This window comes from Pinus tabuliformis, chromosome 1_2 (assembly GCF_031772625.1).
Source record: "Pinus tabuliformis cultivar Carrire ecotype Pingquan chromosome 1_2, CPIR1, whole genome shotgun sequence".
Lineage (NCBI taxonomy): Eukaryota > Viridiplantae > Streptophyta > Pinopsida > Pinales > Pinaceae > Pinus > Pinus tabuliformis.
The window spans coordinates 746,377,439-746,405,281 of NC_142298.1; positions in this window are offsets into that span (position 1 = coordinate 746,377,439).

Here is a 27,843-nt window from a genome sequence, read left to right on the forward strand (position 1 = left end):
AATTCTATAAACACTTCTAGTTGAAGAAGGGTTGGAAAAATTTGATTCAACTTCATGCAAATCATGGAGAAAATATGACTGATGATGCAAAATCATCCCATAGCCTTTTTGCACCTCATTGCTTCTAATATTTCCTCATCATTTGATAATACAATGTTAAGGAAATCCATAGCCGAAGTAGAGTTAACAGTCCAAACCAGAGCCACATCACCATCCAAATCCTCTGATGGGGGAGGAATATGGAAAATTCATAATAGATTGGTATGTGATTTCTGTTTCAGATTTAGAATATGTGATTCGACCCACTTTCCCATCCTCTAATGTGGCAGTAGGGGGCCAAGGGCCAAGGATAAGAAAAATAATGAGTTCTGAATGAACCTTTTCGAGGAGTGATCCTAGAGGATGAAATGACATTAATATGAGTGGTAGGAGGAGGAATATAAAAAGTACCCATCAAAAAGGAATGCATTCCAACTCCTAAATTCTCAACGGGTTGCTTGGTATTATGTTGAAATAAGGAATTGTTGAGAGGGGGTGTGAATCAGTAATTATGAGATTTTTTTTATTTTTTTTTATTTTTTTAATGCTTACTCTTCCATATCATCTTGTTTTACTTGTGAGAGAATTCATTCACAAAAGAAGTGAACAAAATTTTCAAACATACATGTTCATACAACAATCACATGAGTAGCACACACATTTGACACAACGTTTTTCACGTGGAAACCCAGAGGGAAAAACCACCAAATTTGTTATTTTTTTAGGATGTAAATTAAGCACCCACTTAATTACATTTTTTTTTTTGAGCACCCACTCACTGGAGGCACTAACCCCTTTTAGTTAGCAAGTGCCAACTTTCCTATAGGCACCAACCTCTTCTTAGTGCAGGCACCAACTTGCTCTAGACACCGTTCTACTATTTCATACAATTTTCAAACTGAAAATAGAGGCATAAAAATTACAAGTAAATACCAAAATGGTTGATTGCAGTTTCAAATTCTACACTCTGTCTTCTATTCTCTCATGCAACAATTCTTTACTTACTACTCATAGGAAAGTCTCCTCAACACTCTTCTTTCACTATCAAGGGATCTCTGCTGACTGATCTTCAGCACTACCCTCACAATTCTCCACACAACACTCTCATTGCACTTGCTGTGGTATCACACAGTGTCCTTCTTTGTGCTTCAAACTCACTGTCTCAATGCACAATGCTCTCTTTTCAATGCTACAACAATATGCTCAACTCCCCATCTCCTCAATTGTAGGTGATGGTTTTGTTTCACTGATGCACTCTGCGCATGGAAGTCTCTATTGTTTATACTTTAGCTGCCCAAATGTACTTCAGCATGGCTTCCTTTGTTATTGTTGTGTCTCGTAGTAGTTTCTTGTCATAGTTCCAAATCAGAGATGGACCTTGTAGTTCTTTATCCTCTAATTCTACAGAGCTCCATGTTGAGAAATTAATTCTTAGATGACCTGCACACTCCTCCAAGAGCCCCATTCTCATTTAACACTCCACAGAACTTGACAGTTCACAGAGGTGACCACTCTAATTCTCATTTATCACAACCATTCATGTACATGAAGAAGTGGATTGCTTCATTCATTCACCCATATTCGTCTTTATCATAAATGTTGTCCTCGATTCCCTATTATAGAGTCTTCTACAGGTTTATCCCATTTCAATGATCAACTCCCCTGAGCCTACATTCAGTACCACAACTATCGACCCAGACATCCTTTAAATCGTTGTACTGCTTCATTAAAGAAACACCGTATTGTAACTTTACAGAGGTGGAACGTTACGATTCTTCTCAGTCCCTATATCCTCAGCTCCCTTGGTGCTTATCTCCTTGACCATTTTCCTTCTCATATGAATGGACCTATCACGGATGGCTTAGTGCTTAGGTGCTAATGCCTTCAGGCTCCTTCCGAGGGCCAAGATTCATTTGTTAATTGCTCTGTGCCCTTGGTTCTTTCGACTCCCATGACCAATAGCTAACCAAATATCTGAATCCCCTTCTATTGTAACTTTTACAAGACCCATTTGTACTGAAGTTACGAGGTTCTCATTCTCCGATATGTTGACCTCGGATATGATGTCATTCTACCATGTGGCGACTCCTTAGTGGTGACACATGTCACTCATATTTTTCCTATTAGACCACCCAATTATGTTGAAATTGCCTGTCATGTGTCCTGTCATACTACCACATCATGCTAATGTTAGATGCCACTGTGGCTTATCGAAGCCAATCTTATGATGCCATGTTTCATATCAAAGGAGAGAGAAGAGGGCCTGCCAAACCTTGTTTTTGTAACAGGATCCTTTGTTAATTTTCTCTGGCATTCCTCGACACTTTCTATTACTATCGGAACTATCGAATATCATAACTTTTAAAGGTTCCTTACTTAAGGACTTTCGATATTTCAATATCTAGTATGACGATGCCCCGATGTTCCGATGATCTGATGTGTTGATTCTCCAGAGTTTTGATATCATATATACTTTGATGCTCGATATGCTACCTGCTCTTGTATCTTTATATACGATATGCCTGATATACGATATGTTGACTGCTTCAATATTCCATCCTCCTTAAGGCATCAAACCCCTGGACTTTGGTAGACCATATCTTTTGATCCAGGAGTCAATTTTTGGACTTCTGCATATCATTGGAAATCTCTTTGACAGAAATATTTATTAGATAGGGTTCGATGTAGTTTCTGATTCCATTTTCTCCTCTGAGATGACTACAAACTCTCTTCCACACTTTTCTCCTTGACTCTCCTTCTTGTGCTTGGAAAGTTGAACTCCCAACCAGCATAGTCATTATTTTATGGCTTCTTCAGTAAGCATGCTACTGTGATGATTCTTTACATGAAGCCTATAGCTACCATGGAGTTCCATTTGGTCCATCACTGTAGTCATATTGTTATGGATTTTCCAGTAAGCCTGCTACTATGGTGATTTTCTACAAAGCACTCCAACAACCATGGGATTCCACCAGAACACCCAACCATCACATTGACCCTTGTTGACATCAATGCCAACACTAACAAAACCACCCATACACCACCAATTGTCTAATAATCTCCCCCTTTGGCATTGATGGCAATACTATAAGCTCCCCCTTTGGCTATGCATGGTCTACTCTCAAGCCAATATTCTCCCCCTTTGACATCAGTGACAAAAAATACTTCTTGAATACTCCTCCTGAACCATTGTATCCTACTATACCATGAGTTCCACATGTTGAGTAGCTTCCACCACCTACTAAAATGAAGTAATTTGGAGGGAGGAGTCACAAATCCTATCTGATGCCTGAGATATTTAAATGATTCTCTTTCCAGTGGCTTGGTAAGGATATCAGCCAGTGGTTCTTTAGTGGCCACATATTCAAGTCTAACAGTGTTGGCTGTAGCTTGTTCCCTCAAGAAATGGAACTTGATAGGAATATTATTAGTCTTTGAATGCATGACTAGATTTTTGGAGATGATGATGGCACTTGTTTTGTCAGACATTATTGGAATGGGATCAGTCATCTCTACCTAAATATATTTCAAATTTTTCTTCATCCATAAAATATGTGTACAATAGGTAGCAATAGAAATATACTCTGCTTCAGCAATCGAAAATTAAATGGAGGTTTGTTTCTTGTTGACCTATGAAACCAACCATTTTCCTAGGAAGCAAGTTGCACCAGAAGTACTCTTCCTGTCATCAAGGCTTCAAGCCCAATCTACATCCATGTAGGCCTTCAACTTGAATTCTTCACTCTCAGCATACCACATTCCATATTTTAATGTTCCTTCAAGATATTAGAAAATCCTCTTGACAACAACAACATGAATCTCATGCGGGAAAGCCTAAAATATGGCCACAAGCCCCACTACTTGCATGATATCTAGCCTTGAAGCTATCAGATACAATAAGCTTCCTATCATTGATCTATATTCAGTCTTGTTTACCAATGGTGTTCCATCTTCTTTGTACAAATTGCATCCTGTAGTCATAGGTGTGCTAATTGGTTTGCAATCTTCCATCCTAAATATCTTCAGAGTTTCCTTGAGATATTTGGATTGGGATGTAAACACTCCTTGTGGACACTAAGTAATTTTCAGACCCAGGAAGAAGGACAACTCTTCGATCATGGACATTTCAAAATTTTCTTGCATACATTTTTCAAATTGATGCCCCAATTTTTCCATATCACTGCCAAAAATCATATCGTCCACACACACAACTACTATCAATAGATGGTCTCCTTTAGACTTTACATATAGGTTACTGTCAATTGTGCCTTTTTTAAACCCTTGTTGCTGAAGGTACTTATCCAGCCCTTCCTACCAACCTGTGGGATCTTATTTCAATCCATACTGGGCCTTTTTCAGTTTGCATACAAACCCTTCATCAGAGATGATTATAAATCCTTCTGGCTACTTAATGTGAACTTCTTCTTCCAAATATCCATTGAGAAATTCAGACTTCACATCCATCTAATATACCTTGATATTCTTATGTGTGGAAAGGGTAAGAAAGATCTTGATAGCCTCCAATTGTGCTACTGGTGCAAAGGTTTCTTCAAAATCTACCCCTTCTATTTCGGAATAGCCTTTTCATACCAATCGAGATTTGTTCCTGATTACTTAACATTGTTCATTTAGTATATTTTTGAAACCCCATTTGGTTCCAATAACATTTTTCTCTCTGGGTGTTCGAAAAATCTCCCAAATGTTATTCTTTTCATTCTAATCAAGTTCTTCATTCATAGCTCTCACCCAGAACTTGTCTTCACTTGCTTGATAGAGGCTCTTGGGTTCTATCTGCGATAACAGAGTCAGATTCACATAACTTGTGATGCCAACAAGTTTCCTCCTAGTTTGGACACCATGTCTTTGATCTCCAAGTATTTGAATCTCAGGATGTTCCTTTTGTACATACCTGGAGGGTGTCTTTGGCCTTGAAGTTGTTCCTGCTTCTTTGCCTTCACTGTCTAAATTTGTTTCCTCTAGATCCGTGAACCTCAAATATGAACTTTCTTCATCATATGAGCTCATATTTATTTTGTAGGACTTTGGTTGTGAACCTACTTCATCTACTATAACATCAACCCAATTCTCAATCTTCTTTGTTCACTTGTTGTAACACTTATATCCTTTTCTTCGAGCAGAGTACCTGAGAAGTATACCTTCATCAGCACATGAATCAAAATTTCCAAGATTCTTATCATTCCTTTTGATGAAGCTCTTGCTTCCAAACACCTTGAGGTGTTTAACTGATGCAGGTCTTCCCTTCCACAACTCATAGGGAGTTTTATCACTATTAAGCCCAAGTCGAGTTCTGTTTGACAGATATACTTCTGCCTAGGCTGCTTCTCCACAAAAGTTGTGAGACACACCTGCTTCATCCAACATTTCTCTAGCCATTTCCTGGATTGTTCTGTTCTTTCTCTCTACTACTCCATTTTGTTATGAAGTTCTAACCACTGAGTGTTTCCTCCTGATGTTGTGCTCTTCACATAATTTCTCAAATTCTCTTAAGGTGCACTCTCCTCCTCTGTCTGATCTTACGAATTTTATAGTTAAGTCTTTCCCATTTTTTACTTGAGATTTAAGCTTCTTGAAATGCTTGAATGCTTCTAATTTTTCTTTTAAGATAACAATCCAAGTGGCATTGGTGAAATCAACAATGAGCAACATGAAATACCTTTATCCTTTTGAGGATTTTTCTCTATTTGGGCCACAAATGTCTCCGTGAATGAGCTCCAAAGGTCTGGATGAGGAGAATGCTTTTGACTTGAAATGAGTCCTAGTTTTCTTGCCAAAATGATATGACTTGTAGATTGAGTTATGCAGCCTTGACAGTCTCAGTAATCCTCTCACTACTCCCATCTTAGTAACCTTTACTAAACTATCAAAACTCATATACCCAAGCCTCTTGTGCCACAACCATGATTCATTTCTTTTTCTTAAACAACAGTTAACCCTAGAATCATTAAATACATATACATTATTGTGGGTTTTGATTACTTTTCTATCCTCTTTGGAGTAGAACCCCTTTTTCTTATAGAGATGTTTCTTCTAATGTGTTTGGGACTTGTTTCCAAATCTTAGATCCTCTTCCTTTTCATCCTTTTCTATATAAGGGCATTTGTACAAGAAATTTCCAACTCTTCCATAGTAAAAATAATTAAAGGGAAAGTTCTCTTTATATTTTCCTAGGCCACTCTTCAATTTTCTGGCTAGTTGAGCCAGTTCCTGATCAACTTCACAGATGGAGTAGTCTTGATGATATTTATTCTTCTTGGCCTTTCTGGATACTCTGAACGTTGCTTCTTTAAGTTAATACTTTTCTATTCCTACTCTCATCTCATAGGCTGTAAGAGTACCATGCAGCTGGTCGATCTTGATATCCTTTAAATTATCCATTTCTTCAATATCTGAGACTTTGGCATTAAATCTCATGGGTGGAGATCTTAATATTTTATGAAAAATCATGTCTTCCTTGAACTCTTTACCAAGTCCTCTAATCATATTAGTCACTTCATCAACTCTAAGGAAGTATTCTTCTATGCTTTCATTTTCACTCATTCTCAAGCTCTCAAACCTCATTTTGAAAGTTTGAAGTTTCGCCTACTTAACTTTGTCATCTCCTTCATGGCTCTGATTAAGCTTTACCCACATTTCCTTAGCAGACTTATAATGCATAACTATTACACGTTCTGATTGACTAAGGCCAAACAGAATGGCATTCTTGGCTTTAGCATTGTTCCCATATAATTTTTTACCATCTACATTAGTGGGAGGAATATCAAGGACATTGTAGTCTACTAGTACTGAAGTCCAAACATCTACTCCCAGGGACATAAGATACACTTCCATTCTTACTTTCCAAAAGGCATAGTTTGTCCCATCAAAGACTGGTATTCTACTTGAGTAATCCTCTTGACTCTCTTTCCTAGACATAATTCCTTATATATCTACCTTCCAGTGATTATACTATTGTTGAAGGAACTTGGCTCTGATACCAATTGTTGAAATAAGGAATTGTTGAGAGGGGAGGGAGGTGAATCAGTAATTATGAGATTCTTTTTCTTTCTCTGTTATGCTTACAATTCCATCTTATCCTCTTTTACTTGTGAGAGAATTCATTCACAAAATATGTGAACAACAATTTCAAACATATATGTTCATACAACAATCACATGAGCAACACACACATTTTACACAGTGTTTTTCACATGGAAACCCAGAGGGAAAAAACCACAAAATTTGTTTTTTTTTTTTTTATGATGTAAATTAAGAACTCACTTAATTACATATGTTTGTTTGTGAGAACCCACTCACCGGAGGCACCGAACCCCTTTAGTTAGCAAGCACCAACTTTCTTAGAGGCACCAAACTCTTCTTAGTGTAGGCACCGACTTGATCTAGCCATTGTTCTATTATTACATACAATTTTCAAATTGACAATAGAGGACCAAAAATTACAAGTAAATACCAAAATGGCAGGTTGCAGATTCAACTTCCGCACTCTGTCTTTTATGCTCTCATGCAGTAGTTCGTTACTTGTTGCTCACAACAACATCTCCTTAGCACTCTTCTTTCACCGTTAAGGGCTCTACGCTGACTGCTCTTTAACACTACCCTCACAATTCTCAACACAACACTCTCATTACATTTGTTTTTGTATCACACAATTTCCTCCTTTAGGCTTCTACCTCAAAGTCTCAATGCAAAATATTCTCTTCTCAACGCTACATCAATCTACTCAACTCCCCATCTCCTTAATTTCAAGTGATGATTTTGTTTCACTGAGGCACTCTGCACAAGGAAGTCTTTGTTTTCTATACTTTAGCTACCCAAATTCACTTCAACATGGATTCCCTTGTCACTCTTGCGTCTCCCAGTAGTTTCTTGTCACAGTGCCAAATTAGACATGGGCCTTGCAATTATTTATCATCTAACTGCATAGAGCTCCATGTTGAGAAATTAATTTGTAGATGACTTGAACAATCCTCTGAGAGCCCCATTCTCATTTATCTCTCCAAAGAACTTGACAGTTCACATAGTTGAACACTCTGATTCTCATTTATAATAACCATTCGTGCATGCGAATCCGCTGATTGCATCCTTCATTCACCCATATTTATCTCTGCCATAAATGTTGTCCTCAATTCCTTATTACAGAGTCTTCTACAGGTTTAGCCCATTTCAATGATCAACTCCTTTGAGCCTGCATTCAATTCCATAGCTTCCAACCCAGACATCCTTTAACTCACTATACTACTTCATCGGAGAAATTCCATATCGTAACTTTACAGAGGTGGAACAATATGATTCTTCTCAGTCTCGATATCCTCATCTCCTTGGTGCTTAGCTCCTTGAGAATTTTCCTTCTCATATGACCGAACCTATGACCGATGGCTTAGCACTTAGGTGCTAAGCCCTTCAGGCTCCTTCCGAGGTCCAAGCTTCATTTTTAAACTTCTTTGCGCCCATATTTCTTTGGACTATCATGACTAAGAGACAACCCATTATCAGAAGCCCCTTCCATCATAAATTTTCCAAGAATCATTTGTACTGGAGTTACAAGGTTCTCATTCTCAGATACGCTAACCTCCATTATGACATCATTCCACCACGTGGTGACTCCTTATTGGTGGCACGTGTCACTCAGATTTGGCCCACTAGACCACCCAATTATGTTGAAACTTCCTACCACGTGTCCCGTCGTACTGTCACGTCATGCTGAGGTCAGATGCCACTAAAGCTTCTCAGAGCCAATCTAATTTTGTCATGTGTCCTATCAAAGGAGAGAGAAGAGGCCCTTCCAAACCTTGGTTTTGTAACAAGATCCTTCGTTAATTTTATTTGGCATTCCTTGGTGCTTTTTAGTACTATCGACACTATCAAATATCGTAACTTTTAAAGGTTCCTTACTTATGAATTTTCAATATTCTGATATTTGGTATGTTGATGTCCTGATTTTTTAATGCTCTGATGTGATGATTTGGGGTTCTGATATACTATATGCTCCGATGTCCGATACTTTTCATGCTCCGGTATCCTGATAGCCAATATGATGCTTGCTCTGATATTCCATCCTCCTTAAGGCATCAAATCCTTGAACTTCGATAGACCATATCTTTTGATCCAGGAGTCCATTTTTAGACTTCCACTTGTTGGAAAGCTCGTCTAGAGAAATTTTCATTCGATAGGCCCCGATGTAGTTTTTGAGTCCATCTTCTACCTCTAAGGTGACTACAAACTCTCTACCACACTTTGTTCCTTGAGTCTCCTTCTTTTGCTTGAAAAGATGAACTCCCAACCAACATATTCATCATTTTATGGATTTTTCAATGAGCCTCCTACTGTGATGATTCTCTACATGAATCCTTCAGTTACCATGGAATTCCATCTAGTCCATCATTGTAATCATCTTTTTATGGCTTTTCCAGTGAGCCTGCTACTATGATGATTTTCTACAAAACACTCCAACAACCATGAAATTCCTCACAAACACCCAATAATCATGCTCACCCTTGTTGAAATCAATGCCAATACTAACACAACCACCCATACACCACTAATTTTCCAACAAATTCTTCACCAAGTGGATGGTAGAGTCAGATGGGATCATTAGGAGAATAATCCATTTGATCAATTGTAACAATTCTACCTTCATGAAGGAAGCATAGGATGTGAAACAACGATGAAAAAATGGAATCCATTGCATAAACCAAATTTTGACCCAATAAAATAGTATAATTGAGGTTGGCATCAACTATCTCTACCTCAATATTGACAACCTTGAATCCAACACAAACTTGAAAGGCTGGAAGAATTCCATGAGGCCTGTGAGAATGACCATCGAATGTAGTAAGGAGAATAGGGGAAGGAACAACTTTTGGAGACCTGATAGCCTTCCAACATGGCATCGACATGATGCATGTAGAAGGCCCTTCATCAACTACAGTTCGAAAGATATTCATTTTCTAATATGTAGATTTAGTTTGGAAATCCATGTGATGAGGGAGTCTATTCTTAACACTTGACATATCGAATGTAATAACGAGAGATATTTTCGGATGTACTGCTTCGATCATAGTGAACAACACACTCCTTTGTGAAGGAAAAATTAGAGTACTTCTAATGCTGACATCGCACAAGGGCTCTAAGCTAGATCTTGGACAATAGAATAGATATGAGTAACCCTAACATTGGGATTGAAAGTTGAACGGTTTGTAGAGCCTTTCAGCATCTGAAGTGTAGACTCAACTGTGGGCTTCTCCATATGGAGAGGCTCTAGGATATCAGAAGTAGCCTTAGACTTAGAAGGTTTTGGCTCACCATAATCATGTGATCCTGTAGGAACATCAACATGAGACTTTACCATATATACATTCGATGTGGATTCCCCATCCTGGTTTCCCCCTATGGGGGTTCCAATACTAGCATTAGTGCCAGAAAGCATTTGTCGCCCTTGGGGAAAAGGGTTAGTTAGCATAGCCTAGGAACTTGAAGAACCTTGCTGAGCTAACAATCATTGAGCATCCTAAATATTAGGGAAAAGATGGGTAAGATGATCCCCATTACATAACTTGCATGGAAATTTTACTTTATTTTTCGATTCCTTTTTCCCTCTCCAGTATCATTACTGGGCTTGTTCACATTCCCCTTCCCAGCATTATCTTTCTTCTTACCAAGTCCCTTCTTCTTCCCATTGGATTATTAGTCTCCTTTGGGATTCAAAGATTGGACAACATTAACTGATAAAGGTTGGGAACACATAGACATTGATGACATAGCTTGTGCCGAATAAGAAGATTGTAAAGAAAACTATTGCAATTGATTCAACAAGTTAGCAATAATACTATTGATTGATCCTACAAGTCTATTGGAATGGGGTCTCGGCTTAGGTTTTGTTAGATCGATCTTTGATTGAGGAGAATCAGGAAAAATATTAAAAAGGAATCCAGACTGAGAATAGATGATTTCTAAATATTGGGCTCTAAACATGGCCTACTCTTCAGTGAACACTCCGGAGAGTGACACGTCCTTGTTATGAAACTAGCTCAAAAAAAGATAGAAAAGAGAGATAAATGCCTTAGAATTCAGCCTCTTCGAGGGAGAAACCTCCTCTACATTACACAAATGAACAATTCTTAGACGATACAAATGACAAGACCTCCTTTCTAGATATAGGAGTCTAAGGGGTCATAATATAATCAAAGCCGACATAACAATAATAATGTAAGGGCACAATAATAACAATAGTGGGATTCTATGGGGCACAATAATAACAATATGGGGACTACATGGGCACAACAATATAATAAGGGGGTTGTACTAATAACAATAAGGCATTACACTAGTAGTATAGGGACCTAACATGCTCCTCTCCTTCAAAAAGTGTTGTCCTGAACACTTGAGTAGTTCTTGATGCTTTTGTATAAAATTCTTGTTCGTCCATGTGGAATCTTCATCCAGTAAGTTCTTCCACTTGATGAGATACTCTGAAATTGATCGATTCCATAGATGTTGGGTTCTTGTTTCTATGACTGCTCTAGGTTCCAATATTATTTTTCCTTCCTCGTCAAATTCTAGCAATATTGTTTGAACTCGGATCTTCTGCAACTTTTGAATGAGTGGCCACACTTCTTCATCCTTCTTTGATTCTTCCCTTGCTTCATTTATCCAATCTGGTTGGATTATAGAAATAGCACAAAATAATGCTTCCACATCGTCATCCTTTCTTGAGAATGCATTTGCAACAACATTTTGGTTCCTTTTTTTGTATATGATTTCAAAGTCATAACCCAACATATTTGTGACCCATTTTTTATGTTCTTCTAAAGATAATATTTGTTCTAAAAGGTATTTAAGACTATCATGATCCATTTTTACCTTGAAGTGTCTTCCCATTATGTAAGGTCGCCATTTTTTAAGTGCATGTAGTATTGCCAACATTTCCTTCTCATAAATAGCTTACTTGAGATGTAGCCGTAAAAATACCCAATCGCCTACATCAAAACTTATTTCATTGCGATGTTGACCTGCCTATTGTTTCATTCGATTCTACACCAAAGTGGCGTTATCCTTTAAAAGTTTGAGAACTTGTTGTTGATGCTCGATGTGATCTTTCACTGCTTGAATCTTTTTCTTCTTGATATGTCCTTCTATCTTGAGAGTTTGAGGAGTTGTAATTTCTTCCAATGCATTACAAGATATGGTCGGATTCATTTCTTGATGTTCGATGTGATCTTTCACTTCTTGAACATTTTTCTTCTTGATATGTCCTTCTATCTTGATATTTTGAGGAGTGGTAATTCTGGCCAATGCATTACAAGGTATGGTCGGATTCATTTCTTCTTTCTCAATGTGATCTTTAACTTCTTGAACATTTTTCTTCTTGATATGTCCTTCTATCTTGATAGTTTGAGGAGTTGTAATTCTTGCCAATGCTTTACAAGATATGGTCATATTCATTTCTTCTTTCTTTAGGGTTGGTTCCTAGTGTATATCCTCTTATTTTGATGTTTCTTGATCCTTTTCTTCCCCCTCTTCATAATCTGTGTAAAATAATTTCTTCTCAGCACACTTATGACCTTTAGTGTATTTTCTATCGCAATTGTAACAAAGCCATTTTTCTCTTTTTTCTTCCAATTGTTGTGGTGTAAACCTTGTAGGTTTTGGAAGGCTAGGAGAAAAAACACTTCCATAGTTATAGTCATGAGTGGTGGGATTCCTTGTTTCCATAATTTCACTTTCAATTTTTCTTGCCAACCTGAATGCCTTCTCCAATGAATCAGGTTCCCAAAGACGAACCTCATGTTGAATGGTATCCTTTAAAGTCCCTATGAAGACATCAATCCTTTGTTTCTCTGGAATATCATTTATCCTTATATTCAATTTTTGAAAGTCCTCAATGTGCTCTGACATTGAAGCCTTTTGTTTGAGATTTATCAATTAGCTAAGAAGGTGTTTCTCTTTGTATCCTCATAATGTGTTATTATTTCCTCCGTGAAAATTGACGATGTGACAAGTGCTTTATGAGAACAAAGCCCTTCATACCATAAAAATTGATTCGGTTCTAAATAAAAAGATGTAATACGTACCTTTTGTAACAATTTCACCTCATGTAGATCAAAATATTGCTCCATCTATAGTATCCAATTTACCGAATCCTTGCCATCAAACTTCCTCATATCACTTTTTCTTTATTTTATGACCTCGATCTTGAAGTGAATATAAATCTGTAATTTTGGATCTTTAAGTTTTGAAATTGTGGCCTGTGATATCTCTCTTAGTCCTCTTTCTAACCGCACAATTCTGATCACAATCAGATTCTCGAAGAAGGTGTTATTCCCAATCTCCTGTGATGACCTAATTATAGACTGGTTTAGTAGAGTGAAATTGTACGATGTGCCACATGTCACTGTTTCGACCTTCAGATCTGAAAAATATACACAGAAAACTGCAATACGTCCTCTTTCTGCAACTTACCAAATTTCAATATGATTCTCAGAGCACGAGTTATGATGCTTTTCCCAAGGTCACCTATTTAGAATGTAATTTGGGAGTCTGCAAAAAAACCTAACTTCCTCAGATTATATCTCCAAAAATATAGGGATACAAGATCTGAAATTCGGACCCGAGGTTCACACCGATGTCTTCTCAAATGGGTTTTTCTTGTTGCTTTTGAAACTTCAGAGCACAAACAATATAGCGACAATTCCACGATGACCTGTTTGGAGCCTCGAAACCCTAGAATCCAAAGCTCTGATACCAAATGTTATGAAACTAGCTCACAAAAAGATAGAAAAGAGAGATAAATGCCTTAGAATTCAGCCTCTTTGAGGGGGTAACCTCCTTTACATTACACAAATGAACAATTATTGGATGATACAAATGACAAGACCTCCTTTCTATATATAGGATTTTAAGGGGTCATAATATAATCAGAGCCGACATAACAATAATAATGTAAGGGCACAATAATAACAATAGTGGGATTCTATGGGGCACAATAATATAATAAGGGGGTTGTACTAATAACAATAAGGGGTTACACTAGTAGTATAGGGACCTAACATTCTTCTTACCAAGTCCCTTCTTCTTCCCATTGGATTATTGGTCTCCTTTGGGATTTGAAGATTGGACAACATTAACTGCTAAAGGTTGGGAACACATAGACATTAATGACGTAGCCTGTGCCAAATAAGAAGATTGTAAAGATAACTATTGCAATTGATTCAACAAGTTAGCAGTAATATGATTGATTGACCCTACAATTCCATTGGCATGGGGTCCCGGCTTAGGTTTTGTTAGATCAATCTTTGATTGAGGAGAATCAGGGAAAATATTGAAAAGGAATCTAGACTGAGAATAGATGATTTCTAATTGTTGGGCTCTAAACATGGCCTATTCTTCAGTGAACACTCCAGAGAGTGACACATCCTTAGAAATATCTAATTGCAAATATTTAGAAAAACATTCCAGTAGGAACTCATCAGGATATATGCCTTGATTAGCCTCTTCCTTCTATGCCACTCTTGGATGCAGTAAAAAATATGAGTTTCTTTGTCTTGTTAAAAAGTAACTAGAAGCTCAGTTCCAGTATCATATCTGACAGGCAACTGAAAATGGATTTAGAAACATAATATCCAATTCACCAAATGTAGCAAAGGTACCCCCTCTAAGATCAACACACCACTTTGAAACCTTTCCAGTTAGGGTGCGTTGGAATAATCTCAACCTAATCGAATTATCTTTCAAGGAGTTACATGAGCACCACAAATGGAACATGGTTATATGATCAGTTGGATCCTCTCCAGACTTCCCTTCAAATTTTGGAATATCATATGGAAGTTTGGTGGGGGGCGGAAGCCAATCCGAATTGTATTAGATCATATCATTTGTCAATTTTGAAATATTTGGAATGTTTAAATTTTCCAAGAATGGTAAGCGCGAAGGAATAGGAGAATTCCACCATCCAAGAGAAGAATTTCCAACATTATAAAAAGAGTATCACTGATTTGGAGAGGCACTGGATTTCCATGGGCTACTCGTAGAAGGACCTGAACCATAAGGAAATCCTTGTGTCCTAGAAGTATTTAGAGGGTATCCACCCCCTACCGTAGGGTAACCATGCATAGTGTAGTTTCCTCCTAGCGGAAAATTGAAATAAGGGGAAAGCCCCTCATCAGGATTCCATGCACTAGCTAGCAGAGGAAAGACCTATGAGGTCCCAGAAGAAGGGAAGGGAATACTCCTCTATTGACCAAATATATGGGATGAATTTTTAGCCCCTAAACCACTAACGTAAGGATTTGGCCATCCTTGACTTTCTTGGAAAGGATTAACATTCTGAGCCTGTCCTAAGTTCAAAAATGGAATGGAAGGATGAATATGACTACTTCCAAAAGTAAAACCCTAAAAATATGTTGAACCACTTGGCATAGAAGTCATAGATGTGAAAGAAACATATGGGATGGTTGAAGGAACCAAAGGAATCCGACTATATGTCATCCTAAAAGGATAAGCACCAGTGAAAGGGGCATAAGGTTGGGTGCCCCCACTCAGACCCGAATGGAGGTAGAGCCAATAACTATGATACTAGGTGTAACAATAGAGATAGAAATATTACCCCCTCCTACAACTGAAGGAGGATTTTGTACACTAGAAGTATTAGTAGCCACACTTGCACCACTAACATTGGCCATCGAAAAAGAAGGAGAGTGAACTAGGCTTATCGGCCTATGAGTTGGGGTACCCACATTATATACAACGTAAGGACTATGGGAAGGAATAGGTGTTTAAGGAGTCACGAGGGACTCACATACATCTTCAATATCAATCTCATCTTTCAATTGGAACAACACCCTAGCAAGTACTTGAGCATTTCCATCCAAATTATGAACTAAACTAGGTTCACCCTAAGAAACGAGAGCCCCTAAAGCGGGATTAATCTCTAATGCGCCAGCTACTACTGGTGGAAAATCACTAGCAAAATTGCTCCTATGCCTTATATATGAAGTCTCAGAACGTGCAGGTGAAATCCCACGAAGCCTCCTAGACCGACAAACCTGTCGATCAACCACTTTTAAATATTAAGAGAAATTTTAAAGACTCAAAAAATAAAAACCTATGGAAATCTAGGAGCAAAGAGAACTCACTAAAAAAATCGTAAAGATACAACCAAAGAAGTAGCTTCCAGGTATTTCCACTATGGGTGATTAGGAATGGACACCAAAATACAAGAAAGAAAAGATAAGGACCTTCCAAAGATAGTTGGGATAATTACGGCCCAGGCCTACCAGGGAAGGTATCAAAAATAGTTATGCTGGCCTCCAGACAATAGCCTTTGTCATTACAAGTACCTAATTTTTGCAAGGGAACCCTACAAAAGTACTATGAAAGTGATGCAACGTCTGTCTCAGGTACCACAGGCATCCCCCCACACCCCGCCCCCCATAGTCACCTATGTGGTCCCTAGGATAGGAAACTAAGGTCACCAGTTCGTAATCAGAAGCTGGGCAGAACAGTCATGGGTGAGGGATCTGACAAGTAGGATAGGGGGATATCTCTTTCCCTATCTTCAATCATCCTCGTGCTTAACTCATGTTTTATAAGAGATTTCTCAGACAACTTAACAAGTCTATATTTACACTCTTTAATCAACTTCTATGTTTCAATTTAGGGTAGCCTCTCCACGTGCCTATTCCAAGGCCCTAAATGCCCTAGAATAATTTATGTATCTATGAAAAAAAGAAAATCTAGTTCATTTTAGATTAAGTGCTTGATTTTATTGCTTTTTATTTAGGTCATGGGTAGATGAAGTGCAACTTGTGATGTTCTGACGCAAAAATAAGCCAACAGAAAACTAGGCTACATGCAAATGCAACTTCTTTTTTTTCAATTAAAAGTGATCTCTACAAGGTTCTATAAGAAATATATGAACGGAAAACTCTTTTCTTTGTCCTTTAAAAACACTCACACATTCAACATCTATCGAAAGAGACTAAAATTCCTAAAATTCAAACCACCTTAATGCATACTAAAATGCCTAAATGCAACATTCTATGGAATTCTATAAACAAACAAATGTGTTCTTTCAAAGACCAAAAGCCAAAATTTTACCAACACGGAGAAACAAATATCCAAGAAAATATCTCTGAAACGAAGCAAATTTCAACCTCAAGCAAAGATTTGCACACTTGTTGAAAATCCAAAAGGACCAAAAAACCAAAAACCAAAGAAAAGAAAGGCAAAAACAAATGTTTTTTCTCTTTTTGTTTTTAAGGACTTCAAACAAAATTTTCAATAAGGCAAAGAAATCAATTTTTTCAAGATCAAAATAAAGTGAAAATACTCCAAACTTCACAAGCCATAAACAATCTCCAAGATGACAATACTAAAGTTACTAAGAGACCTAAAAACTTGAACAACATGACCTGAAAGGTACATAAAAGATTACAAAAAATAGAAATATTTCAAAGAACCAAACTCCTTCACTAAACCAAAATTGCAAAGACCCTTCTCAAATAATAAAAAAGAAACCAAATGAGTCAAGTTAAAGAATGCAAAGTGAAGTAATGAAAAGATTGGATTATAAGCAAGTTGAGAACCAACTCACTATCCCAGAAGCATAGAATAGTCAAACACTTCACAAAGAAGGTCTAAAACCCAAACTTATGATGCAAAACTTCGAAAAAAGGAAAACCCTAGGTTGAAAGAGAGATAAAGAAATGGACACCAATAAGAAACAAGACCATTATAGACTGTAGATAACCTCATCAAAGCAGAAAAATAGGCTACACCCCTGACTAAAGGAAAATTTTGAAAAAATTCTAAATTTTCCAAATATACGCGACTATGTAATAATAGATCCATGTGTATACACGATTATTTTAGAAGAAACTAGTGTATATGCAGGTTTCTTTGGTAGAAACCACATGGGTATGCTTCTATATACAAGAAAAAAAGCGTATATGCAGAAAAAATAGGGAAAAATAAAAAATACAGACCTGATCCAGAAGATTAGACTGGCTACCCAGACTGCAAACGAGTCAACAATACTAGAAAAATCAAGAAACAAGAAAGAAAACCCTAGATCAAGGAAAAAGAAACCCTTGTAGGAAATACATGACTATTTTCCCCAGCGGAGTCGCCGGTTCTATTGGTGGGAGAAACTTCCCTAAGTAAGGGTTGAAAACCTCAACAGATCGAAGGAAGACTATCTACAAGAAGCATACATTCAAGCAAGAAAACTATATTAACTACCAAATTTGGGTTTGAGAGGAGTACCCATAGGTCCTATGTTTGATGTCGATCCTATAGGGTCCAAATGCTCTGCTTCCTCCAAAGTGATCAAACCTACAACATAGTTCAGAGAAGCATATATATACCATGTAGTTCAAAGTGCATGCATAATAAAAAATTTATATCATCAAGCATAAATATATAAATCATGACATATTCCACATAAATCATAAAAAAAATGAGATCATAATATATCAAGAACAAGACAGAGATTCTTTATTGATATAAGGAAATAGTAGTGGATAGATACAACCTAATCCGACCATGACACCAATGAAACCTTCATCTGGATCTGTCTAGCCAAAGCCTCAAAGATCACCTCTCAAGTATGTACAAAAGGATGTTATATAATGAAGGTTGAGCATCTATGCAAGGAAACAAGGGTTTCCTATGACTCAGAGTGTAGGATGTTTTCATTCTATATTTTTGAGGTTGAGGGATTAAACACATACAACAGCATCAAAATCACTTTTGAAGTTGGGATCTAGCCCTGCCATCTTTAGAGAGGGATCTCTCTATAAAATTTAGCTTTATTTTAGTGTAAATTTTAGGCTAGTTATGACTGTACTGATTGTTTTGATTTGATTGTTATAATTCCATTGGGCTATGAAGTCTATAGATTAACTTGATTTGCATAAAATTATAGAGGAGTCTCAGAGGACAAGCTAGGTTGCATTATTTGGATCGTTCAAAGTATTAAATGGATTGTGAAATAACATAAATGTAAGATTTAGTAGAAATTGAGCGGTGAAGAATTCCTTAATTTGACTTCAGAAGAAAACATGTAGATTACTAACAGCCAGAATAGGGTGCTCTAAATAACATATCTTATTCATTACAGTTTATGTTAAGTAATTAAGATTTTGAGAAATTACAAAGAAAGAAAACAATGATCAAACACATAAACTGAAGAAAAACATCATCATTTGGTACACCACATGAATCTTATGAAAATGTCCTTGTATTATTGATGCTCCAACAATTTTGAAAAATTACAATTTTGCAGAGGAAATTATATTCTGAAATCAACCCTTAATACCTCAAACAGTGAAGTATTTATGCAAATAATTACAAAATCGATGTCTTAACCGACAGTGTATTATTAGCCATACTCTAAACAATACAATTTATCTTTGGCAAAAAATAGGCAACGTAGATAGTTGCATGGAAAGGTGGCTCTGTTTTGGTGGATTTGGTTGATGAATCAATCTCAAAAATGTGTTGGGCCGATGCGCTGGCTGTCGTGTTGGATTTTGTTTTTACTGTATCTGAATTACCCTTTAATTCAGTAAATCACAAAGTTCTTCCCACCTTTTTTCATCTGGTATGGTTAATTTAATTACCCTCTGGTAAATCTCATCAACCTCAATATATTTTGAAAAAGTTGGATTCATTGTAAAAACATGTTTTACCTCATTCAAGATGTAGAAGTCATTTGCCATGGTTTCTAAAAATGCTTTGGCTTTCATAATTCATTTTATGCCACTGAACTTGACACTACTTCTGGCCATTTCCTTCATCTTCAAAACATAATCTTCTTGAGTGATTAATTTATCATTTATCACATATATGTTGGGTAGTCCTTTCTGGATTAATGTTTCAGTTCTGTTGCAAAACCTATTCACTCCCAGCTCTAGTGCTTCACATATTTCCTCCAATTGATCAATGAGGTTCCTTTTAGTCAAAACTTTCTTGACTTCCAAAAATAGTGGTAGTTGTGTCACTAATTCCTAATTATTCAAGTTCATATTTTTTTCTTTGAATTCAGGAATTTGATAATGTCGAAGGCTTCTGTGGGCATATCTCCCAACTTTTCCCTTACCTGAACAATGGTTTCTGTGGCCTTTTCTATCAATTCTTTTTGTTCGAAAATGATTTGGATAGATGGCCAAATCTCATTCATAGAGTCTAGAATACCCATCCAAATGGTTTCCTTGGCTTGGGCCTAAGTATGAAAAATTGATGTATCCTTTTCTACCTTCTGCAATCTCTCCAACCGTCTCTGAGATTTCTACACTTCAACCATATGATAGGCTTCAGCTTTGGTTTTCTATTCTTGCAGAGCTTTGAGTTGTGCATACAATGTCATGAAATCTTCTGACCAGATTGCCATATTCTCCAGTGTTTTTGTCACTTGTTCAACACTTGTAGTATGAGTGGAGGAAGTAGCTGCAGATTTTTTTCCTGTTATGAGAAGCTAAGAAATGGGTATGGCATCTAGGGGGACAATGGCCATCTTCTGACTCTGTTCTTTATCTTTTATCATCTTTTCCATTTCTTCCTCCATCTGTCTAATCTGTATATTATACTTTATGATTAGATTCATCATGTCAACCTTCTATGTTTCATCCTCTTCAATTTATTTGGTCAAGGTATCCTCTGTGTCTAGCAGCTTAAGATGCTTTCTCAATGCTGCAATATCTAGATTTTTCTTTTTGATAATATCCTCTGCAACATTTACATATTTAGGATCATATCCTATCTTGACTACCAAATATTCCAAAGATTTGATCCTATTATCCTTTTCCAAGGAGGATACCTTTTCCATTTTCAACTGAGAATGAACGTTGGCAAAATAAACCTGCAACTTAGACAATGACATAACAGTATTAATTAATGTAGAAGGAATCATCTCACCAGTCTGCTTATGCATCTCCATTTAATAAATGGGATGGATATCTTTGGTGTTGAATTCAAATGTAGTACTCTTGTAGTCTATTGATATTTTTTGATGTGGAATTTGGGCCTCAAGGAAGGCCATATGCATCTTTCCATGCTCTGTGTCAAAAAATGATAACAATCTACTCTATGATTTTGAAGTCTTCTTCCAAAACTGATTGTAGGTATTGTTCTTAAGAATCTCATTCTTAAGTTTAGTCTCTCTATACCTATCAAAAACAATATTTTCCTTCTCTCCTTGGAAATTCTGTGAATCCATATTTGTATCCTTCTAACCATGTGAAATTGAAGTTCCAGTAGGAGATGTTACAAATTTGTTGCTTGTAGGTGGTGAGTCTGTAATTATGATGGAAGCACGTTCTTCTGTCTCTTTTTCTACATCTATCCTAGGAGTCAATTTTTCCCTTTTCCTATAACTGATCCTGAATTCTTTGGCCTCACTTCTTCATTTTGATGATGATCCCTCCTCTCTGTGTCTCTTACCCATTTTCTCCAGAGGAGTGGAAGTCTATAAACTTGCAGTAGAAAACAATTGTTCTTCATATTTCTACAAAGTATTCTCTATCCATTCCAACTGATTTGCATAATTTTCTATCTTAGGCCTTGAGGTATGGATGTAGGGAGTAGTTTTGTTTTCTACCCTTAGCTTTGAAATGATACCCCAAGGGTCATAAGACCATGTAAAACTAAGGCTGAATTTCATCTCTTTAAGAAGTTTGTCTGCTTCTTCTCCTGCTGTCCTAGTATTGCATATGAATGGGCCCACCTGTGTCTTTATGCAAAATTGTGACTTCTTCTTTGCCACCACAAAATGAATGTCATCAGAATTTAACATTTGTCTGATGTATTCCAGGGCAAAAATTCTCATGGGGAGGTATTTAGGGAGTCTGTATGGTGTCAATTCGCATCCATAAACTCTGATTTCTGTGTAGTTTTGGTATAAATACCAATCTCCATCCTTGGCCTGATCTGTTAGATGTAAAATTCTTTTGATATCTTCACTAATTCCGTTTTGTATTGAGCTGTTTAGGATGTTCAATTTTGTGTTAAAATACTCTTCAATAAACTATTTGTATGAGAATTCTTGTTGCTCCTTCATGACCAATGAAGTCCAAAAAGTCACAGGTAGCAACAAAGAAGGTTCTATGTCTCATTATATGGCAAAAGCAAAAAAGTACTCAAATGAAAAAAGATAAAAAAATAATATAAAAACATCAATTAAATGAGTTGAGTTTCATACTTGTTAATTATAAAAAATAAATGCTAAATTTGTAACAAATCTAACTCACAATAAATTTTGGTAAAAGCTATAGTGAACCTATTTAATGGGTTTAGAAAATATAAATAATGTTATAAAAAGTAAATACTAAATTTGCAAATAAGTCAACTGATAGTAAATATTGGTAAAAACTATGGTTAATCACTCACAAAATATAAATAACTTTATGTAAAGTTAAATGAAATGATAAAACTCTTTAAAAATATATATAAAAATAGAAGTATAATTTCTAAACAAATAATTTTATATATTATATTTTGAATAATATAAAATACGTTATTATAATCATAATTAAAAATTTTATTATAAAAAATATAAAATATTTTTTAAAATTTTTCAAAAAATAATTTTAACATTTTGTTATATGTTATTTTCAAATTTCTATTAAAAAAAATTGATTTTATAAACTTGAAAGGGTAGTTTCTTGGGTCGCGGTTTTATATATACGAAAATATGATCATTTTTACTAGTATTTTAATAATAATTAAAAAATATGCTTACTTTTTATTTTTAAATTCGTTTAGCAATCTATAGAATGTTTACAACACATCTCTTAAAGAAATTGGAATTAAAAAGCATAAATCAATAGAGAAATGGGGGGTCGCGGTTTTGTCACTACTTAAAAATTTATGTAAAATATTAATGATACCTTTTAAAGAAAATGAATAAATTAGATAAAAATTATATATTAAATTTTAGAAAAAATATGACATGAAATTGAATTTAAATTGACATGTTTTGTCTTCTTTTACCACCACCTAGTTTTTGATGATTTTGTAAATTTAAGAGTAAACATTCCAACTCCATTTATTTTTATAAAACTTCTTTTCCACAAAAAGGGAAAAAGTGATACACATTAACATGTTTTTACCCTGCTGGTTTCCTTCATCATCTAACTTCTGCATAGAAAAACTGAACCTGTCTGCTTGATAATAAAGGAACATGTAGATTAAAATGGAAGTGTAATTAAACACTTGCTCTGTTGGAAATTTCAGAAACTGTTCATGAATGCTATCAGCCAAGAATTGATTGAAATTGAATAAAATGGATGGTTTACTGTCTGTGGAAAATATGGAAAGGAAACCTAGAATGGGCTCATCTACCCACTGATCATAATAATAACCCAAAATATATGAAATTATGGATATAATTTGTTTAGCTTGATCAGGGAAGATAGAGGAAGGGTATGGAGGGTTCTTCTTGGGTAATTGGGCATTTTCAGGCAAGAAGATCTCAAAAATTTTGGCTCTTGTAGCGAAATCAAGCTTCTGATAAAGCTGGGTGAGGGCTTCTAAGGAAAAAGGGGCACTATTTTCCACAGGGGGAGCCAACATCATCTGGTTTATGGATTGGGCAGTAATGGTAAACAGAATGTCACCAGATGGGGCCATAATAGCTCTTTGGACAGGGACATAACAGGGCTGACATTTTCTAGTGAATTTAGGGGCTTGGAAGGTCACAGGGAACATATAATAAGGAAGATTGGACTCTCAAGGTCCAATTTCATCAGTTTTGTCTGCATGCTTGTCTTCTAGCCAACATTATAGCTCTAAAAACTCACAGTCACACTGAGTTTCACTAATCTGATAATCCCTGTCGGCTAAAGGAATGTGATCTAAATCTATGGAGGGAGGGATCAATGGATTGACAAGTTTCTCCTCGGTTTTTCTCTTTGGAGGCATGATTGTATCAATGAATAATTATAGTGCGGGAAAGGAAGGCTTACCGGGAACAGTTTAAGGTTATAAGCCGCCAAGGGAAAAACACAAAGCACTGAGAATTACATCAAGTCGAGTTCAATGAGTGTTTGAAAATGGTCATTATGTAAAAGATGTAAATTTCAGAGAATGAATAGTGAACGGGAGAAAGTCGATGTTTCGAAAGATCTTAAAGGCAGAGAGGTGAAATCCGTTCTAGGTTTGGCACGAGACAAAGTTTGAATGGTTACCAAGGAAGGCAAATTGAATGTCGAACGGTTATGTTGTCGAGACAAAAATTAACTGAGAAATGACTATGCGACGTGGCGGGAGATGAGTGGTGGAGGTGACGAAGTAGGAACACGGTAAGCAGATGAGGGGAAGACAATTTTAGAGTAGGTAGAGGGTGGTAAGCAGTATCGCAAGGGGGGTGAGAAATAAGGAGAGGGCACCATGTAGGGATGGGGATCAACGGGAGAAACTGCCTCTTCGGACCCCTCCTCGACGGTAAAGGTAGGATGGAGAGTGGGGACGAAAAAAGATATGGACCATGGATCATGAGGGGGAGAGGATCTCGACATTCTGACAGCAATTTCCTTTAACGAAATACGACAAAACAAAGCATTGTCAATATTTGCCTTTGTTTCTCACTTTTAACTTAGGATAAAGGTTAGAAATATGAAATATATCAAATACTTTATCCATTCATTCCTTTTTTCTTTTTGCATTGTCATTAAAACTTATAAGAAAGGGACATAGGCATATATTTATAAAACCAACTATTTCTACCTACCCTTTAACTAAAATAACATTTTTATTCTTCTAAGGGGTGCACTTAGTCTAGCCAACCCACATTATTTTCTTTTATAAAAAATGAAAAACTATCTAAATCCTATCACTTATTTCTCCTATTGATTCAGATTAAACAGTTGAATCAATGTCATTTTCTACCTAACTATTGATTTACCAAGATTAAACTATTTTGCAAATGTTTATTTTCTAGTCTAAATTACAGAAGTTTAAACATGTTTAACATGATTATATTGTATGAATAAACAAATAACTAGTCTTCGTGGAATTTTAAACAAGCTGCACACAACCTTTATTTATTAATGATGAAGAAAACTATCTATCAGTAGTGGAATTTAGACTTGCAACACTTTCAATATTATTTCTTTTTTCTTTCTTTCTTTTGGTGGGGTTCAATATTATTTTCTTTTTTTCAATGTTTTTTGTTTTTCCTCTTTTTTATTTATACCCTCTTTTCATTTTTTTATTCTATTTTTCTTTTATTTGGAAATCATTTGCAGATTGACAATAATTTACAATATGATATTTCTGAGATAAAATACTCAATCACCTTGAGATCCTATAAATTATAGGACCCTAACACAAGAGGCATAGGGAAAATCATAATTGATCTGGGAAAAAAATGACTATAATGTCGATATCCTATCTCTTTCTATCATTAGGCCTTCCCAAGAGGTGTATAAATACCACTAGAAATCAGTTGATTCAATTAGGCCACAGGCTCCTATAGGTGGGCTTTCAGTGAAAAGCATAAACCCCGCCCGAAAAACGGGATATATTTTTATTTTTTTCATATTTTAAATCATATACACTAGTTCTGTATTATGGCACATGCATGTGTACATGCTTTTGAAAGGGAAGAGTCGCGTATGGAATTCAAAATATTTTTTTTAATAAACGATCAAGTCTGAATGGGAAAGGGTTGCCCAAGGCCATACCAGAGCATAATAACTACATGAGTGTTGAATAATCCTATAAAAATAATCTCTTATGCTAATAATTATATCCAAGGAAAATTCCTAAGGATAATAACGATCAACTTTATTCTCAATTGGGGCTCCTACTCCAAAACATGTGAGCTCTAGTTGGGAATTCATAGTGGGGAAACACCTTTGGTTGATGAATTTCCAACACTGTCAAAAATTGGTTCTAGGAGGGAGAAATGAAAGGTTCAACCTACTAAGTCTATTTTGAATCTCCCATCTTGAATGTATCATTCACGAATCATAATCCCTGGATGTTTTTCAAATAGATAAAATATTTCATTCCCCACGAAACTTATTTATAACTTGTCATAATTAAAGTTTAAAGGCGAGGGTGGAACATCCATAGTCAAGCATACATCTTCATTTCTTAAATTTTGTCATTTTTACCAAGTGGATTTTGAATATGTTTCTTGTAAATTATTCACCCTCACACTAGTAGGTTGAGTTAATCTCAGGTGTCATACCTTACCAACTACTTCCATTCATTCATTTGAACAACTTTTCAAGCAGCTCCATCAATCCTTTGATAGGGTATGATTACTGATGAGGCTCATCAATAGGTAAATTATATGGACCTTAATGCCACTTTCTAGCTTATTAAAATCATCTTTTCTCACATTTCTTTACATATTTTATTATATTTTTCTTAGTGAGAAGGGTAAAGATGAGATGTTATGTCATGTGGCCTAATGTGCATTAATTGTAGGATTTGGAGCAATTTTGGCTAATTTAAGTGCAGGAACTTGAAGTAGACAAGCAAGAGGGATTTTAGGAGATTGGATCTCCCTCCTTAACTCCTCAATCACTCGAATATTCCTCCACCAGATCTCATCAACTCGAAGTTACAAGCAACCAAGCCCACCAAGGTCATTGGCAGCCAAGCTAGTGATAGTTGAGGAGAAGTTAATCTCGAGTTTGGAAACCAAGCCTCCCTAATTTTAAGGAAGTTGTTGGTAGCTTTAGTTGTATAAATAAGAAGGCCTAGGGCCTCATTAGGATTAGACTTTTTTTGTTGTAGCCAAGAGGCATTTTCGAGCTAAGACATTGTGACTGATTACTCTTATGTATTTTTGACATTTTGATGAGAATGAGAAGCATTCCCTTGATCCAACATTGATTTGACTATGAGGGTTGAAGTTCTTGGGTTATGGCCCAAACCTAGCAGCACAGGTTCCTCTTTTTGTATGTGTATGCTTAGATTACATTCATAGCTATCTATTGAAGTGACTTTTGTTTTGCTTAATTTACAAGTATTTGGATGGTTAGTTAGTTTACTTCCATTTGTGGACATGTAGATCAATGGTACAATAGTGAAATTAAATACCTCATAAAAGCTTGTGGTAGTGGCCCCTACCTCATCTCCCTTATGGGATCATGGTTTGAGGGTTCCATTCTCACTGCCAAAAAAAAAATTATTGTTTAATCACTACATAACTTAGGATTTATTTTTTCATAGATCATTGTTTCTCAATTCATTAGAAGTACTTGAAATTTTCATTTTGGTTTCTTGAGTTTTCTATGGTTTAGAAGCACTTCCATTCATAGACTTAGCCATTAGATTAATAACTCTATTTTTCCTAAATTCAACTCATATTTTCCATATATAAATGAAGTTGTGCATAAATGAAGAAAAGAATGTATGTTGTTGCAGGAGTTTCTAATTTGCAAGGGGACCTCATCTCACCAGCCTCATCCAAGTCTCCTCCATCGACATTGCCAAAGTCCACCAAACCCTAATCCGAATTTCTGTTTTGTAGCGAAGTGGACATTTTCCTTAAGAAAGTGCAACCATCTTGAAGACTTGGATTGAGCCTTGGGTAGTGTGCACCTCCTCTATGCCTTATTCCCCCATCAGACACCTTTCCAACACTTCATTCTACCTTTCCTACCTCCCTATACCATTTCGGCCTATTCCTGTAGTAGAACTAGGACATCCTGTAGTAGTACAAGAAACACTGTAGCAGCCTATTTTAAGCCCGAATTTAGCAGAAATGGTCATCTGAGCTTAGGTTATGCCTCCACTTGGCTTTCATACCCTCAACACCATTCTAGGCCTATT